Source organism: Homalodisca vitripennis, chromosome X (genome assembly GCF_021130785.1).
Source record: "Homalodisca vitripennis isolate AUS2020 chromosome X, UT_GWSS_2.1, whole genome shotgun sequence".
Classification (NCBI taxonomy): Eukaryota; Metazoa; Arthropoda; class Insecta; order Hemiptera; family Cicadellidae; genus Homalodisca; species Homalodisca vitripennis.
Window position 1 is genome coordinate 74,307,001 of NC_060215.1, and position 18,109 is coordinate 74,325,109.

At 32.8% G+C, this 18,109-nt stretch overlaps 1 protein-coding gene across 1 annotated transcript in view; it reads left to right on the top strand.

Moving 5' to 3' along the window:
* Positions 1-15,793: 15,793 nt before the first annotated feature.
* The window catches only part of LOC124369214 (GAS2-like protein 1), a 115,511-nt gene continuing 113,195 nt past the window's right edge, over positions 15,794-18,109 (top strand). The window contains exon 1 of the mRNA XM_046827055.1: positions 15,794-16,003. The gene's annotated coding sequence lies outside the window, so the exon portion shown is untranslated. The remainder of the gene's footprint in view (positions 16,004-18,109) is intronic.

The window sequence follows — 18,109 nt, forward strand, 5'->3', positions numbered from 1 at the left end:
AGGGGCTGCCTCCTATCGAGATCCATGAGGAAGAATTAGGGCACTAATCTCAAAGTCATGTCCCCTCGGAAGAAGGGGAGGCCAGCTTTGAACCAGCTTCTCCAGTCAAAACAGGCAGGGGATGGCACACCCTTGTTGAGGCTAGCAAGAACCTCTGATACTTAGGAAACTAACCCCAACAATTCCAATATTATTCCGACATTTGCGGTTAGTGACATGCCATTCCTGGACATCCATTTGGTTGCCCAAATTTAAGTAACACATTGATTTTTGCTGTGCTCAGTGTGGGTTCAACTGGAAGGTATAAACCAGCAATTGTTGCAATTTATACCAGCAGAACGTATAAACTGGAACAATAATTTTGCCACCAGTACTCTGTCATTTTATTTCATCACATCTTTTTCTAATCCTTCTTTAACATTTCATGACCACAAAAGAGCATTTCACAAGCGTAACACAGAATGTGCAGTTCTTTCTACAACTATATTTAAAATTCAGCAGATAAACATAGATTTTTGTTAAAAACCAACTCAAGCTTTTGTCAACAACAACAGAAACAGTGCTAGATGGTTCAGAACTTTTCCAAAAGTGCAGTGCTACCAATTGCTGTAACTCTTCAGCAAATGATTACTTGAGTATGTGTAATAAGTATAGGAACTTTTTGATCCATGCTATAGAGAAAGCTAATATATTATATTATATATTAATATATTTGTTCATCTTTATTTTTGTATTTGTAAAAAATACAACATTTTTATCACAATACATAATTTGTATTCTAAACTTCTGCAAACTTATTTTTATTCAAACTTTAACTTAAAATGCCTAATTTAATACCCAGCTTTTGAAAAACTATAAATCACTGCTAATTCTGCCGGGGCAATACAAATCCTATTTTCCTCGGACTATTGTTTGACTATCAATATTCAGCTACATTTATATTAATATCTTCACTAACTTCTTGTTTATAGAAAAAAGTCATTGAACAGCTATAGTAGATTTTAAAGTTCTATGTTAATAAAAATATAGTTTTCATGTTATTGATGTTCAGAGTTTCATTATCACTATGGACAAACTGTCTGGTGTTTGTATAGATCAGAATGTAAAAAGGTGTTTTTGCCATACCTTCTTCGGATCATGGAACTTGCTGATGGGATTCTTTTCATAACTTGTAAAGTTGATTAAATTGGAAGAAGAAATTGTATTAAGCTAATATTACCTTTACTGAACCATTGTCTGAAGTTTACTCTTTTTGAAACTTAATATTTGTAAAACAGTTTTGTATATTGGCCCAAGCAATTGGGTACCATTCAGTGTTAATTCTAAGTCCTATATACTTAAAAATAAAAACAAAACAGCACTTTTTACATGTTTGCAAGTGGTATACAACTTAAAATCGGTTAAAGCATTTACTTTTAAAATACATATTAAGAATTTTTCAGTAATTACAAGAAATTTTTGAAAATTGCTCAAAAGTTGTGAGTAATTAATAGAAGCAAACAAAATAACCTGAAGTAAGAAGTTGAACATACGCATATCAAAAAAAGATAAATTCAGTCTAAAAACTTTAGGTACTTTGTTGCAAAAATGCTATATCATTGCAGTAACAGAAAACATATCTCAAGAATATTCCATAATGTTTCGTAACAATTGGTCAAATTAAGAGTAATCTTTTATTGAATAAATTGGCCATTCATGCAGCTAACTAATTTCAACAAGTGTATTATACACACTTGACAAATTTTCTCTCATCTACGTACAACTTAAGTTTGAATGTTAAGTTTTAAACAAGCAGATTTGATTTAAATTGTTTCATTCACAAATCTTTTAAATTAACAGTGAACAAGTTTTATGTAGAACCAATTGCAAATTGAATTGTTATCACATAAGTAGTTAAAGTTTATTGTTTTAGTGTATTATACAATGAAAATTAATATAATAATGTATCATAAGTTGTTTAAATTTCTACTGTGTGCCATTCAAATTATTGTGTTCAATCATCTATAAGCAGTATTTAAATATAATGACGTTTTAAGCAGATAAAATGTGATGTAAATTTGTGGCATTTTAATCCAGTTATAGTATAGTATTTGATGCTTATAATTTAACACTATTTTAAGTACAATTTAGTGTTATAGTTAATTTAGTACTTAAAATTACTATGAATTACTAAGCCAAATATTATTCCAAAGAAAATTAAACTGCTCAGAATAAAACATTTATTTTTGTGTTCAAAGTTTGGTTAAATCAGAAGACTTTTTGTTGTTGATTATGGTATTTATAAATAGAGACACACCATACAGGCCATAATATACATAACTTGTCTTTAAACTTATGTCAGTCATGCATAGCGATGTATTTTTTGTACCTATAAAACTGAAGTAAATTGCTCATACTGGTAAATTCTATCAACCATTTCTTGTGTGTTAAATGTTTCTACACTTGACATTAGATCATTGAATGTTATTGAAACATTTATTTAACTCTAATTTGTTAGCGTAAGATTGTGTTAAAATGTGCCAAATAAATTGAATTTTAAAGTTGATATACAATATGTGCTGAATTAAGAAATCCTACATAACTCAAACTTTAATAAACCGTTTTATTATCATAGCTTCAGGTTCAATGGAATAACCAGGTTGTTGGCTGTTAGTTTTTTTCTCCTTAGCTCGTGTTAAATTATAACAATACCAAAATATAGCAAATAATATTCTGAATTGGTTCATAATATTCTAGATAGGTTGGAGGTTAAATTCAACCATTCACAAATTAAAAGAAAAATAAAACTATGATGAAGTAGTTTCAATTTGGGTGGGCCCTTTGAAGCTGTAACGGTAAGGAAGGTATGATCCGGCGTGAGGACCATACAAACTATAAACAAAGGAAAACACAGTGTATGTGACTTAAAAATACACACTTAAGCACGGTGCCCACTGCGACCGGCCTGGCCTGTTTGTGAAGTCGAAATACATTCAATCAAATGAATGCCAGCCCGGACCGGTCGCAGTGGGCGGGTGTCCATTTGATTGTATGCATTTTGACAGAGTATAAAAGCATGACCGGGCTGGGCTGGGCCGGGCCGGTCGCAGTGGGCGCCGTGCTTTACGGTGGCCAACAACAACAACAGTTAACAACTAACAACAACAACAAACAGTTGATTCAACAGTTAAGTTCAAAGTTGACCGCAAGGGATAAATGCATTCTTCTCTTTGCTCCAAACAAAGGTAATATAATATAAATCTACACAAAACATGTATATATAGTAAAACAGAATGGAAATTTTGAAATTCAGGTTTGTAAAGGAATGGCTGATTCTGTTTAATAGGGCATATCTAGGTTAGTTACTGACTGTGCATCTGAGGCTCCATGTATAACATGGAGCTTAAGTTTAAAACTGAGTTTGAAATAGAAACTACCCTTAGATCCAAAATGTTTCACTCACAGATACATTTATATAAACTTGCATTTAGCATGAATTATCTTATGGGAACTCTGTACTATCCATAAACTGTACATCATTAATTAATAACTGTATATTTTATTATTCATCATAATTACGCAAAATTCAAGTTTCCAAAGTGAAACACTTTTGTATTTGAGCTCCTATTTATGATACAGTTTAAAACTTTAGCCTCATGTTATAACCGGAGCTTATGATGCACAGCCTGCTGCTCACCTGTGTGCTTTCTTAAACTCAATAGACCTGTTGCTTGAACTCATTCTTGGTTTTTTAATTAAAAATATTATTTCAATTGTTTCTTTTAAAAATTCTATTCTTTAATCAGCAGAATTAAAATAGCGAACAAGTTAATAACATTTATTCTATTCATCTCCCTGTCTGAAAGAATTAGAAGCTGGATCATATTTTGTGCTACAATTTTGTACAACAATCACTAATACATAATATGATCATGTTAAAGTTTTATTTATAGGCCCAATGAGAGGGGGGGGGAGACGAAGCAAATTCCCGGGGCCTAAGCCCCTGGGCTCAGGAGGGCCTAGCAGCTATAGAGAATACTCATCTCCAGTATAGAATGAATATATTATAATATAGAATGTAGAAATAAAGCTTCAGATTTTGTATGAAGGCCTTGTTGGGACTTTTTATAAATTTTTATGTCTATGGTGACATAAAACATTATAATATTGTGAAACAGAGGTAGTTATTCTGATTAGTGGGCAAATGAAAATGTAAAAGGTGATCTATCTGGATTCGGAAAATTCTTAAATTGGAAACTTGTAATCCTATATTTCCAAATTTTTATACAAGATAAGCACAAGTGCAATGCTTTTGAGTATTAGTTTTAGTCTTTTAGAATTATGTGAAAGTTGTTATAAAATTACCATTTCATCTCTTATTTTGAGCCGTTGAATCAAGATTTCGGCATTGGTCGTGTTATTGTGCTCTTAGCCATTGATCTTGAGCATATAATTGCATAAACAGCATTTAAAAAGTTTTGTTTTTAATACCACATTATTTGATTTGATTTATTTATTTCAAGGGCATAATTCTTTCAAAGTACAAAAATACAGTTAGAACATTTAACAATTGAAAGTGTAAATTAAATTACGTGTAAATTTAAACATGGTAAATTATTAGGGTGTATTACATGGTAATAAACTATTCAGAAGTTAACAATAATAAATATGAGAATATAAATATAGTAATTCAATGTAATGACATAACTAAAATGTAATAAAGGAATTGATAACATAATGAATAATACAGTATTACAAAAACATTTGTAACGAGAGAGTCTTCATTGCAGTGAAAAAGAAAAAAGTCAAGAAAGATATAAAAAATAACCGATAGAAGTATCAGATAAACATGGAGTGGCCTACTAGACGCCCACAACACACATGTGAACACTACAGGTAAAGAGATGAGTCAAGAGAATGAAGATGAAGGCTACAGTAATGTAACTACTCTTTTTGAAAGCAGCTGCAGATAAATTTAAAATGTCAACAAGGACTGGAATGGTGTTCCCAATACTGCTGAACCCCTAAACATGGAGAATCTTTGTCACATAAGACGAGGAAGCTGCAACCATGGTGAAAGTAGCCATGGATCTGGTACCGAATGATGCATTGAAATTCATTTTGTGGAGGGCAGCAAGTTCAGCATTGATTAGATAGTGAATAAATAGTTGATTTTCAATTCAATGTCTTTATATACTGTATACAGATAGATATCAATAACACAGTAGCCTTTCTTCTTTAACTAAAATTCCCTAATGATATCGTCAAAGTTCATGTTGGATAGCATATTTCTGCATTTGTGTTGAAACTACTCTGGAAATTTGATTTAATTTTGTAGTTTATGTATTGCCTTTGAGCCCGATGTCTATTGGTACATCTGCCACTATTCTGAAAACTGATATTAGAATCACATTCAATGACTTGGCTGGTCTTGTAGAAACTGACACCACAAGGAGTTACTAAGCACTCGAACTTCTGCTTCCATAGTGCTCTTTATTCTTAATACACATGCTGTTACTAATCAAGAGTGATCTTCAGGAGGGCTCACTTCTGGCTGGTTTATACCTTCTAGTTAAACCTACAAAAGAAACAGCAAAAACCAAAGTGTCACTTGTATCTGGGAACCCAATGAATGTCCAGTAGTGGCACATCACTAACATGTTTATCAATCACAAACTTTTATATATTTGGGTAACAAGTTTGATTGATAGATCTAGTTTAATGTGGAGGATGACTGTTGGTGTGGTTAGACTTCCTTAGTGTTACAAGAAGTAAACTCAAATATGGGGGAGTACTGCCCTCTACTCAATTTGACTGGAAGATGCTGCAACAGAGCAACACACACACCAGTAGTCTATTTTAGACAAAAATATCATTTACAATGGCAATTTGAAATCAATAACTGATAAAATAAAACTGTATAACTATTTTAATTATACAAGGTAGGGTAGTCTGGCGATATGCTCATTAAAAAAAGCAGTTGGCGGTTGTGGTAAATTAACAAAACCTACATAATTTAATGTGTGCTAAAACTTAAATGTTTTAAGTAGTGGTTTACAAAATTACACGCTCAAGATAATGACTAAGGGCTCTATAATGTAACCAATGCCGAACGTTTTGGGCCGCCAGGTGAAAAATAAAAGTTAAGATGGTAATTTAATAACAAAATTATTTTCTTACTCTTCTAAAACTACATACTCAGTTACGGTACACTTATATCTTGAATAAGCATTTTGTGTTAATGGGAGAGTAAGTTTCCGAGTTATGAATGTTCAAAGATCCGATTTGCTTTAAATGTGCCAAAATATGATATTTTTCTTTGTTATCTGAAAGTTATTGTTAGTAAATATTTTTATATGTCGAAGCGCATAAATAAACAAGCTAAATGATATATAACTAATGATAATATGATAAAAGCTAAAGATAATATAAATCCTGTTATTATAGCTCTATTAGTTAGTTTATGGTCACCTTTTAAACTCGGATATCTATACTTTTTGTTCCAAGAGTAGACATCAAGATTTAACTTTGTTCTTGAGTTGTGATTTAAACCTTACTTTTTTCAATAGTTTGTTAATGTGATTCAATTTTCTTTCAGCTAAATACACTTCACATAAACTGTATTTGCTGTAGAAGATTTTAATTATTCCTGTTTAGGCTTCCTGGTGATTGTTGGTTGTACTCTAAAGTTTATACACTCTGACCTGATCTGTGCCCTCCTTTTATTAGTTCAAAAGTACTATAAAATTACAAGTTTAGGGTCTGAAATTTCAAAAATTTTCCGGGGAGGGCCCCTACTGATCTAGACAGTTTTCCATAACTCAGAATATTTCTTGTTTTTTTTTTTTTTTTTTTTTTTTTTTTTTTTGTTTCTACTGCACAAATAAAAGATATTTTATAAATAGTTTCAGAATTAGACCGTCTTAGTCTCAAAATTTACCTAATTGCTCCAAAACCATAATATTGACTATTGTCGAAAATAGTGCTTATTAACCCCTCCACTCACAAATGTAGGATAATTTCTTTGTTTTAAGCTCATTATTAATGTAGGATCATTATAAAGGATATAGAGAACATGAACATTTGCCATCCTTTTGTATTACAAAGGAAGGATACACATAACGATGACAAATATCTCTAAACCTGTTATCCCTTCAAGGAATTCCAACATTATGATCTACTGTCGATAAAAAAATCATATTTCTGTTACTAAGTTTTAAAATAAAAAAAATATCATAAAGGGCACCCTGGATTGCTCCCCCTGTTTGCCATTAGCATACGCTACTGGTCAATTGAGTGTATCAGGAAAGCATAAGTTAGTTGAAATCAACATGATCGTTCAGATATGACGTCGCAATAACTGCGTCACATTATACGTTGCAAAGATGACGTAGACATGACGCGACTTCCCTGCCGTAGTATATCAGTTTTCCACCAGAGCGTACTAGTGACACAGTGGTTATGCTGACCTCCACTAGAAAGCGTTAACTTGCACTTTCTTAGAGCGAGACGGTCGTTGATTGAATGCTCACTGCGAAAATAAGTCGCAACAGTGTATCAGGGTAGCATAAGTTGAAAGCAACAGACATTCTGAGAGTGAGAAGTACAGTAGATTGTTACGATGGATTGTTGTTGTCGGTTGTTTCTTTCTCATGGAGTAAATGAATAAATCACAACATTGGATATTTCTACAATATGTTATTATGTACTAAGGCAACAGGTATGTAGTACCATTGAAGAATGTAATATTTCTCCTTTTTTCCATGATAGACTATTGTTTATTGGTGATAAAATTACATAATGATAATTCTTAGTAGAAAGACAATAGTTCTGGTTCTCTCAAAAAGTAGAATAAATGGACTTGGGTTTATACTACAGGTATGGTTGTATATTTGGAGCGCAATTTTTTTAATTTTAGATAGTATAAACTGGGTATACTTATGTAGTACGAGTATATCAATGTACAGGGAAACTCAGAAAACCATTTGATGACTCACGTGCCAACTCTACTTTTCCAATACTTTGGATTGTTTAGTAAGCATTGTACGAAAATTAGCGCACAAAAATATACGCTAGAAACAGATGACACAGGTTATGTATAAGGTTCATATACGGTAGTTTCGCAGATACACAGTTTTAGAACGCCCCCGTGCAAGACTGGATGCAGGATTATCGTTACGCTTTCAAGATTATTTAAAATAGTTATACAAAAATCGTGTTTAGACTTTGAGTACCATAAACTAAGCCCAAAACACACACACACACACACACACACACACACACACACACACACACACACACACACACACACACACACACACACACACACACACACACACATATATATATATATATACATATTATCAATGCTTTCTCTGGTGCTATAAGTGACACTAATAAAATAAATAAAATAACTAATAAAATTAGTTCGGTCAAATACAAAAAACTAACAATGATTGGATTTTATTCTATTATTTTGGTTAAAAACTTCCATTTCACCATCGTTTATTGTCTGCATATTTCGGTTTTTCATTGATCAGTTTATAAATCAAACTATTTAATTAGAAAGCTGCAATTTATTATGAATCTTTCCTTTATTTACCTTACATACTGTAAAAAAACGTTTACACCAATTTCAAAATGGAGGCCTTTTAAGTGGTTGTGAATGATTTGAGAAAACGTAATTAAAGAATAAAATCATATCAAGATACATAAAACTAGCTTATAAAACAAAACAAAAAATGTTACATCCAGATGAGGGAAAAGATTTATTAAAAGCTTTTTGCTCTGTTTAACATAAGTTATACATAGGAATTAAACATTTGGTTACACAGGATAATTAAAAATGCATTTGCTCAGTTAATTGCCGCTTGACAATAACAAAGACGGTTCCAATCGATAATTACTGCTCTGGTTGCTTTTATTTAGAGCAGTAGGCTAAACACAAAAATGCTAGTTGTTGTTTATTTTTTACAACTATGAAATTGACAATGGAAAATAAAGATAATTTACAAGAGTTAAAGTAAAAGGGGCGGTAAAGGGAATGGGTTTGTACATTTAAACTATATTTGATCACCTAATAAAACGTGTCCCCACATTAAAAATATCCCTGTATAAAGCATTTCGAGCCCATAGTAAGTTCTAGGGTATAATCTGTGTACAGTTAACCAAATACAATTTGTTGAAATAAAAGTACTGATTAACAAGTACTAAACATTTGCCATGGGTATCAACTGAGTGGATTGTACAAGAGAGTAAGTAATAAAGATAACATTCAATGCTATCTAAATTACAAAAAGTTGAATTCTCAGAGGCACGTATATTTAGTCCAGTAGGTGATACGAGATGCCTACTAGACATACTGTAGCTGCTTGAGGACAAGTAATAAATTCGTCTACTACTCACAAAATATTCGGTGAAGGAAATTGGACTGATTTGTGAATAACACCGTAATTGTCATAATTGTCTTCTTTCCGATTTCCATCAATTTCCCCGTTTGTTTCAGATTAAAATACTGCTGGCATGTAAATGGTGACTTACAACAGTAGGCTTCACAACCCCTTGGCAAGTGATAATATTGTTCACGAATTTCCTACACTTAAGTGTTAGCTGTCTACAAATGTAAAGTGACGAATCTGCGTACAATTGACCTCAGTAATGATTATGGTTATCAGTGCCTTCGGCTCCAGGGCCTTGCCATGTACGGATGTTCATATTAGCTCGAAAGAGCCAGAAATGGGATAAAATTAATACCTCGTCCATTCACAGAATAACTGCCCATCAACACTTTCTGATGGAACAAAAAATTAATCGCTCTACAAGTGAAAATTACAGATAAATTGAATTACTCCGTTAACAACTACACTTGAACGGTTTGAAAATTGCGAATATTAGCTACTCCGAGTTTGGAAAAGTCGACATTGTGGGACCTAGACCTTAAATCGCTTATTAAAGTGCAAAAGTCAAAAGTGACTACTCAATTTTGTGTAGCCAAATTACAAGAAACGTGGAATCGAATTTTGCATCCAGTTTGGCGTATATTCATTATTTTGTATGCTATTTGTATCCTGCATAAAAAAGGCATATGATATATTTATTATTTACTACTATTCGAATAAAAACATGTGCATAAAGAGTTTTAAGGAGATTTTAAAATTTTGTCTGCTTGAGTCAAAGATATAGATGTTAAATATTCAAGCCCTGTAAAAACAGACCTCGATATAAAATCCACATATTTATTTTCACAGTTTAAAATATAATTCAGAGCAGATATAAATAAAGTTCGGAATAGCCTACCCATGGACTTTTAGTACTGACATTGAATTTGAGGGTCTACTAGGTATGGGTAACACAATAGTACAAAACAAAGTATTATAGCAGTTCTACTGCAAATTCGAGGCTGGTAATATTGTATTGATGTATTCTCATCGTCCATGATCAGTGGGCGCGTGATTTGGCAGTCTCAGGGTGTTGAGTTCTCGGTGAGTTCGGGCTTCTGGTAATCGGGACTGGGATTCTACGAATTGGCTATCCGTAATAGAATCAGGTGATATGTAATTCGTTTCCTTGAGATTATTAGTGGATGATCATACAGAAGTACAGGAGTTGTATACTAATAAAAGGGTTGTAGCCTTCAGTGTTTATTGTAATAATAACAATTCATTGCACCACGCTGGGTTATATATACAATTTCAATCATTTCCCTGGATTACTGGACGTCCTGAAAGTTGAGACCACTGATTGCTGACGCCACGAATCTCACCTGCACAAAGACGAAGGTTGGCACCACGAATGTTGGCTTCACGAACTCTTGGCATCACAATCGTTGTCACCACGTAGCCGCCCAAAACTACTCCAACTAATTAACTTGAATCTGATACAACAATGAAAAAAAACTGTTTCCCCAGAATTGCACGTGGAAACATCACTACTGGTTTTAATAGTTAAAAAATAAGGGCAAGAACTGGATTACTTTATAAGCTCTTAATAGCTGTTCCAGTAAGCAAATTTTAATTCGGTTAGAGCTCGTGTGATTTGTCTTAGAGTTTGAGACCAATCTTGACTAATGGAATTCACCATAGCCATACCGGAACTGAGTGTCTAACTCATCTATGTAAAAATAGGAAGCATTTATATATGGGTTTTTTTATCGTATCATCATATATAATGTATTATAAGGTATGAGCTACTATTCTAAGTTATATTGTAAGCACTTATGACGCATAATCTTTTCTCAATAAGCTTCAACATTTTCTTGTGACTTGCATAAAAAGCATAGATAAGATTCGGAGGTGAGAGGCAGCTCCCCTCACCAAACGTTTGAAAAATAATTTTTCTATAATATCGGTTTGTGTTCGAGTTAAATCTTTCCGCTACCAATGGTTGAAGAATAGTTTAGAGGGCTGAAACATTTCGTAAATTTAATAGAATTGTACCATTCGCTTGGCCTCTGTGATGGTTTATATACAATATTTAAAATAAATTGAAATGCCATCTTTCATACGTTTGCTTGTAGTAAAGGTGTTACTGAGCCACAGCTTCTTTCATTATATTGTGCAGTCAATGTCTTTACTTCGTTTAGCAATTAGGAACATTGACAGGGATTCAATAGTGAAAATTACCTCCGAATGTATAATGTTTTTGGTATAACTTACACACCTAGAGTAACATAGATACTAAACCTAAATTATTTCGTTACCTATGTTGAGTTTTATAGCAATCAAACAATGTTTCCTACATGTATTTCACGTTTTGTATTCATCACTTAGGTTAATGAAAAACTGCCATCCGGTGTACGAGCTATCCTACATATCATACTTTTAAACTAAGTTAAACAAATTATGAAATGCGGATAAATATGCAGCAGTATGTTACAAACAAAGTGTGTATGTTACAAGATTGGCAATATAAAAGTCGGGACTAAACGGGGCAGCCGATTTAATCTTTTTAAGAATTCTCGTTCTCTTGTTGTGAAAATATTAAAATTTGTTTAAACACTATTCTTTCTTTAAAACCCCGTTCATTTTTATATTTTAGAAATGTTTACATTTAATCGATTTCGTAGGTGATTTCCGTGGCACAGAAAAAATAAACAAATAAACTTAGATTTTACGTTGACGTGTGGATAAGGCTCCACTTACTTCAGCCCTTGATGCTTGAAAAATAAATTTTTAGAACTTATATTGTTCTGTTTTTTTTATATGTTTGTAATGAATGATTAAAGAAAAAAATTGAAAGAAAAACTAAATATATCAGTATATAACGTGTATGTTCTTTGAATTTGGCTTACCGAGCAAATATCACCATAAGGCGACAAAGCAGAGGTTACCATTCTTTATGTACGGAGAACGAAAGCTCTCTCCCACCTACTCAAGACAAGCCTTCGGCATTTACTCGCCGAGTATGACAATCCTTAACGATCCACAACACCATTCTCTCCTTTAGCTAACAAGGTTTACAGTGGCAAGTTATTTATGATATAAGTCTGTCTGCAACTTGCTTTTATCATTAAGGCATTGTTTTACTTCATAACGTAAACAGATATATAATCTAATTTTGGACCATTTAATATTACTACTCTAATATATAATTTCGAAGCCTATGAAGGAGTACAAGATATTCATTTATTAAGCCAGTGGTGGTTATAGGAAGTTATTAAGATGGAGAAATAACCTGGAGATATGGTATAGATACATTTACTGTAATATAAGAGCGGTCCTTCCCCGGACAAAATTTAACTTTATGCATTATATGTCGTTCTTGAAACCCTCTACTGATAGTTATAAGTTATGCTTTGGAAATTGCGACAAGTTGCTGGCACTGAACGCTTTATTAACTACTACATTCATAATATGTTATTTAAAAAGTTTTAAAATTATTTTATTAATGCATTGGGATAGATAAATGTTAACTTTAGATGGCGTTTTTACTGGCCAAAGTACATTGGAGAGAGAGAGAACAGTGCAGTTTGTAAATTCGATCTTAGAACTCGTAGGGACAGCCAGGTACAGCGCCTGGGGAGAGTTCACTATTTTGGAAGTAAAATGATTAGGGTAGAGCATAATGCAACCCCTCGTTAAAAATAGATAAAATGTCCTTATTATTGAATGAGAAGCTTTGTTTTAATATAATCAAGAGGAGCATAATTTAAAAAATTGCTTTTTGTATCTATTATATTATGGAATATTAATCGATTGCCTTTAGGGAGAATTTATAATTTGGAATTATATCCTTAATTTAGTTCGTTATGACTATTGTATAGATTATACAGAAAAAGTAATTTTAAATATCCCTCAAGATCAGAAAGAATTATTGCATTTCTAGATTGAAATACATTTGCCTGCAAGATATAAGTATGTTACATCACGTGTCGTAACAGGCTTCTCTGAGGTTGCATGCAAAATTTCAAATCTATTGCTCATTTCATTCTTGAGATGTCCTGGCGACAGATAGACAGATGGGAAATCATAAAAACGAGTTTGACACGAAAATTACGCATCATAGAACTCATTATTGTAGAAATGAAGTTTCATGCAAACTTTAAAGTCTACATATTAGATCTTTCTTTGCATATAATTATGACCAGATAATACGTTCCAAATTTTGTTCATGAAATTGGGTTTAATTCGATGTTTAAATAATAAATGTCTACACTCCAAGTTACATACACATTATGTATGTCTTTTGATCGTTAGGCTACAAGTGTTAATATTTCCCATGTTTGAATTTCTTATGGTTGTATTGAGTTTGTTTACAAATCGATTTATTATGATATTTTCTCGTACCATTATGGTTACCCATATGACCACTGTAAAAATATTCGATAACGCTCAGTCCAATCTTAAGGAGTGCCATTTACCAACATCTAATTCAGAGTTCCTAATATATAAATGAAGCTTCATGCAAAGTTCAAGTGCTATAGGTTAGTTCGTTACCTAGATATCGTGCTGATAGACATACAGAAATGAAATGTTTCCAGCTCCTCGAGTGATGGGCTTCGTTAAAGCTCAGTCAGTAATGGTCAAATACCCCAATAAATTAATAAGTAATAACAATTCTACAAAATTACACTATTTATAATTAATGAAGTACTTAGAATATCAATAAATTTAAACTTATATAATAAAAGAAAATTGATAGGAAAGTTACACTATGTCATTTTTATAGCTCATTGTACCAAAAATATAAAAACATCACTACTTTAAAAATGCAACTGAAAATCTTTTGTGAAATTTCTCTTTCTATGTCCGTAAATCTCAGCATTTTATGCTCAACTACTCGCCAGATATGGAAAATAAAGAGCTGAAAATAAAAACATGAAACGCACACAACTAGTTTGATTTAGAACAGAATAACTGTACGTATTATTTGCAATACCACGTTTTTTTATCAATATATTAACTCGTATTGTTGAATAATATATACTCATCATCAGTACATAGTAAATGTGATTTAAGAATGGTAAAAAATCAGTAAGTGTAAAATATATAGAGATCGATATTTGGTGCTGTCACATCGCAATTTCAGATTTGCATTTTGCTATTTCAAATGCTATTTTAATAAAACTCTTTTTGAATTCGGTCGCTAAACTGTTCACATAAAGTGTTAATATTTTATATGTATACTGTCGTATTGTTCATACTGAAAGAGAACGAGATAAGTTGGTCAGAAATAGGTTGGATGAGGATACTCTAAAAGCGTCGTGGCGAGAATACAGAAGTAACAGCTCAGAGGTTAGAGTACAGGAAATTGAGCTTTATTTGTTCCTGTATTGTCAATTTGTGTGAATAATAGTGCGTAATAACTATACAGCTACGACAATAGTGGTGCTGAGGTAGACTTCCGGTGATTTCCACTACTAATAATTTGTTCTAAGAAATAAAACATGAAGTAAGTTTAAAGCTGATTTTCAATGTGTATTTAAATCCTAAAGGAGACCAGTATGAGATTCAGTTTTTTTATCCTCTCTCCTGGATATATACGTCCTTATCTATAGTCAAACTCGGAAAGAAATGTTTGAAAACAAGGAAATTAAAAACAGAAAAAAGTATAGTTATCGGAATAATTTCCAGTTTACGTATGACCTCCACGATATGCTACTAGTTCCAGGCAAACACCCAAACGATCAACTGCAACCTAAAGTTTTTGATTTTTAACTGAAGAAAGCCAAATGTTAATTGTTGGCACTTGATATCTCTCATACACAAGAAGAAAACCACCACGTAACAACGTATCTATCAATATATCATTGTACCCACTATTAAATGAACTGACATCTAATTAGTAGCGGTGTCACTAATTGTATTGTTACATTTTTTAAACTTCTGTTCTGTGTAATCTTACATTGATCATTAATATTTATATTTTTGATGCAAATTAAAAATATTCCTTACGATGAGGTTCCGTGTAAAACGGTGTCATTTTCTAGCTCAGCGAGGTTCTCAAACAAACCATATAATTTAGCTATCGTCACGTTAAATATGAATACAGGTGCCAACGCAGGACATGTCTCTGTAGGTTAATAGAACGTCGAGCGTCACAACCACTCTCTCATTGTGTGCCTGACAGGTCTACATCGGCTCAGGAAACGATCAAAGCATCTTTATTGTTCTGGAAAAAATTACCAGCACAACCGGAGAAACCGATTATATTTCAACTTTAAAATATGATAAATGAATACGCTGAACACATTACAAGAGCTGAAATTCTTGGCAAAAATCGATTTTTCACGACATTTGTGAAAAATGACAGATTAAGTGGGGAGTGAGTCATGCGCGTGGTGACCTTGGGACCCCCTACCATTGTGATGGGTGCGTTGCGCGAGAAGTAGACGACGGCAGCGGCAGTGGCAGCGGCTAGAGGCAGGGCAGTCAGAGTCGGGCAGTACACTACTCGACACTCGTCACTCGACAGTCGTCAGTCGACACAAGACTCGTGTCAGTTTCAGCTGTGTGCGGTAACGCGGTGCCTTATTCTGTATAGTGATTGTGTCATGTGTGCGCTCTGAGTCCTTATAGTGTACAAGGTAAGCTTTACAAAACTTTACTTACAGGCTTCAGTGGGTGACTATACTCTCCAAGACCCTACCGGCGAAGTCTTTTGAAATAAATTTACAAGCAATGGATATTTTACGACTTTGGCCTTGCTTGTACCATGCATAGTCGACCCCACACAATAATTAAATATTAATGAAACAATTCATTTAAAATTAAAAAAAATATTTTAAATTACATTATTGTGTAAGCATATACATCCTATTACCGGAAGGATGGAGTGGGTTGGCGAAGTTGTCAGATTTAAATACGTAGGGCAGTTTTGTTTTATATTTTCAGGTAGGCGGTTTCTCTTGATTACTCCTGTTTGTAATTATGTATCCGTAGAAAATCCAAAATTTATAGACTGTGGTTTTACTTGTGGGTGTTAATTGTTAATTATTCTGGGAACCGATACATAGATATTTCAGATCTATGATACCATTAATAAACACGTAAAGGTTAACTCCGCATAACGTATTAATGTCAATATAGAGAACAATTTCACAATTTTATACCATTTATTGACCGTATTATTTTACATATACAATTAAATCTGGCTAAATAAATTAACTTTAACGTTTGTTATGGATTAGTTAATCTGTGTTAATATAGGTAATTGTAGCATTTCTATCCCTAAGAAATAATTTAATACAGTTATATTGAACGGAAAGTCCTAAATGTAAACATTACTTTTAATTACTGATTATAGAAACCGATTGCATGCATTGTATTGTCATCTGCTGTTGATAAACATATCGTAAAAAGTCACATGTCCAGCTAATGCACTCGCATATTACAACTTCCTGCTGTAATATACTTTAAACGTTTAAATTATATTAGATGCGTAATTTAAATCTTCTGGGTTTTGTGAGGGTGATGTCAACACCAACAGTAAAAAACTTAAAAACGCAACATTAGTCATTGTTACAGTAATTCTATTCCTTAAATTAGTGTTTAGAAAATATTGGAGATCACTCAGAAATGGACATATAAATGTAATACAGGTTGTCACATTGAGGGTTGAAGGTGGTGTGGGGTTTCTTACGTATGCTGACCTTTAAGACCTAAATATATTTGATTTACAGTTGTGTGTGAATGTATCTGAATATTAGCGTTTTTATCCATCATAGAGCATACCCATACAGTCAGTGACTGAATACAAAGCTTTAGATAATAATTGATAATCACAACTTGATAATATTATATGTAAAATAATGATTACATCATTTTTCTAAAGAGGAGCAAAATGCTCAAATCTTCCACATTTAACGTTAATTCTTCGGAATAAGATTTTATCAAAGGTTTAGAAACATGATTTTAATTGATATGTCCACTGTGATTTTCGAGTGTGTATACATTCGAAGCTTTATAAATCAAAGGGTTTCAGTCATAAAAATTAAATTAAGTTAAAATTATCTATTTTTTTAACAGAAACATCGGTAATTGATTGAAACAGGAGAAATATACCATACTTAGCCGAAACTGTGTCTAGTAAAACAGCCAGCACTGTACTTCCTAATTGGCAGTAATCACTCTACCAGTGATAGTATAAATATTTGCACTTCACTATTTCAGAGGAGAAAGGCTTGAACCCATAGAGCTCCTTCTTACATATAAGTTATATAAGGATCTAAGTTATGTACGCTTCTCCACTCAAAGTTATACAAGAAAACTCAACGATATTACGATATCTTATGATAAACTTGTATCCTTGTTTCTGCCCCACAGTCCCCGTCTTCTGAAATACTTCACGAACGTTTGCAACCAATACACGCATCATATAATCATTCAATTGAAATCCAAGACAAATATTACAAACATTGTGTAGTGTTAAGCGAGAATTAAATAATTCAAATATACTAAATTTACATGTTTAACAATGACAAAGCTGAGACAATATTACGAAAACCAAAATTATTATAGTTTATATTTATAGGCAGGAAGCCCACAGCCAATGTCCTTAAAAGGCTTTTCATAAAATCGATTTATGAATTCGCTGTAAAAAAAGCGACACTCGTTGAAAGTTCAGTCCGTTTTTGTCGTTGACCGACACGGATATAGCTATTATATCCGCGCCTGATGGTTATGGTAAGCTG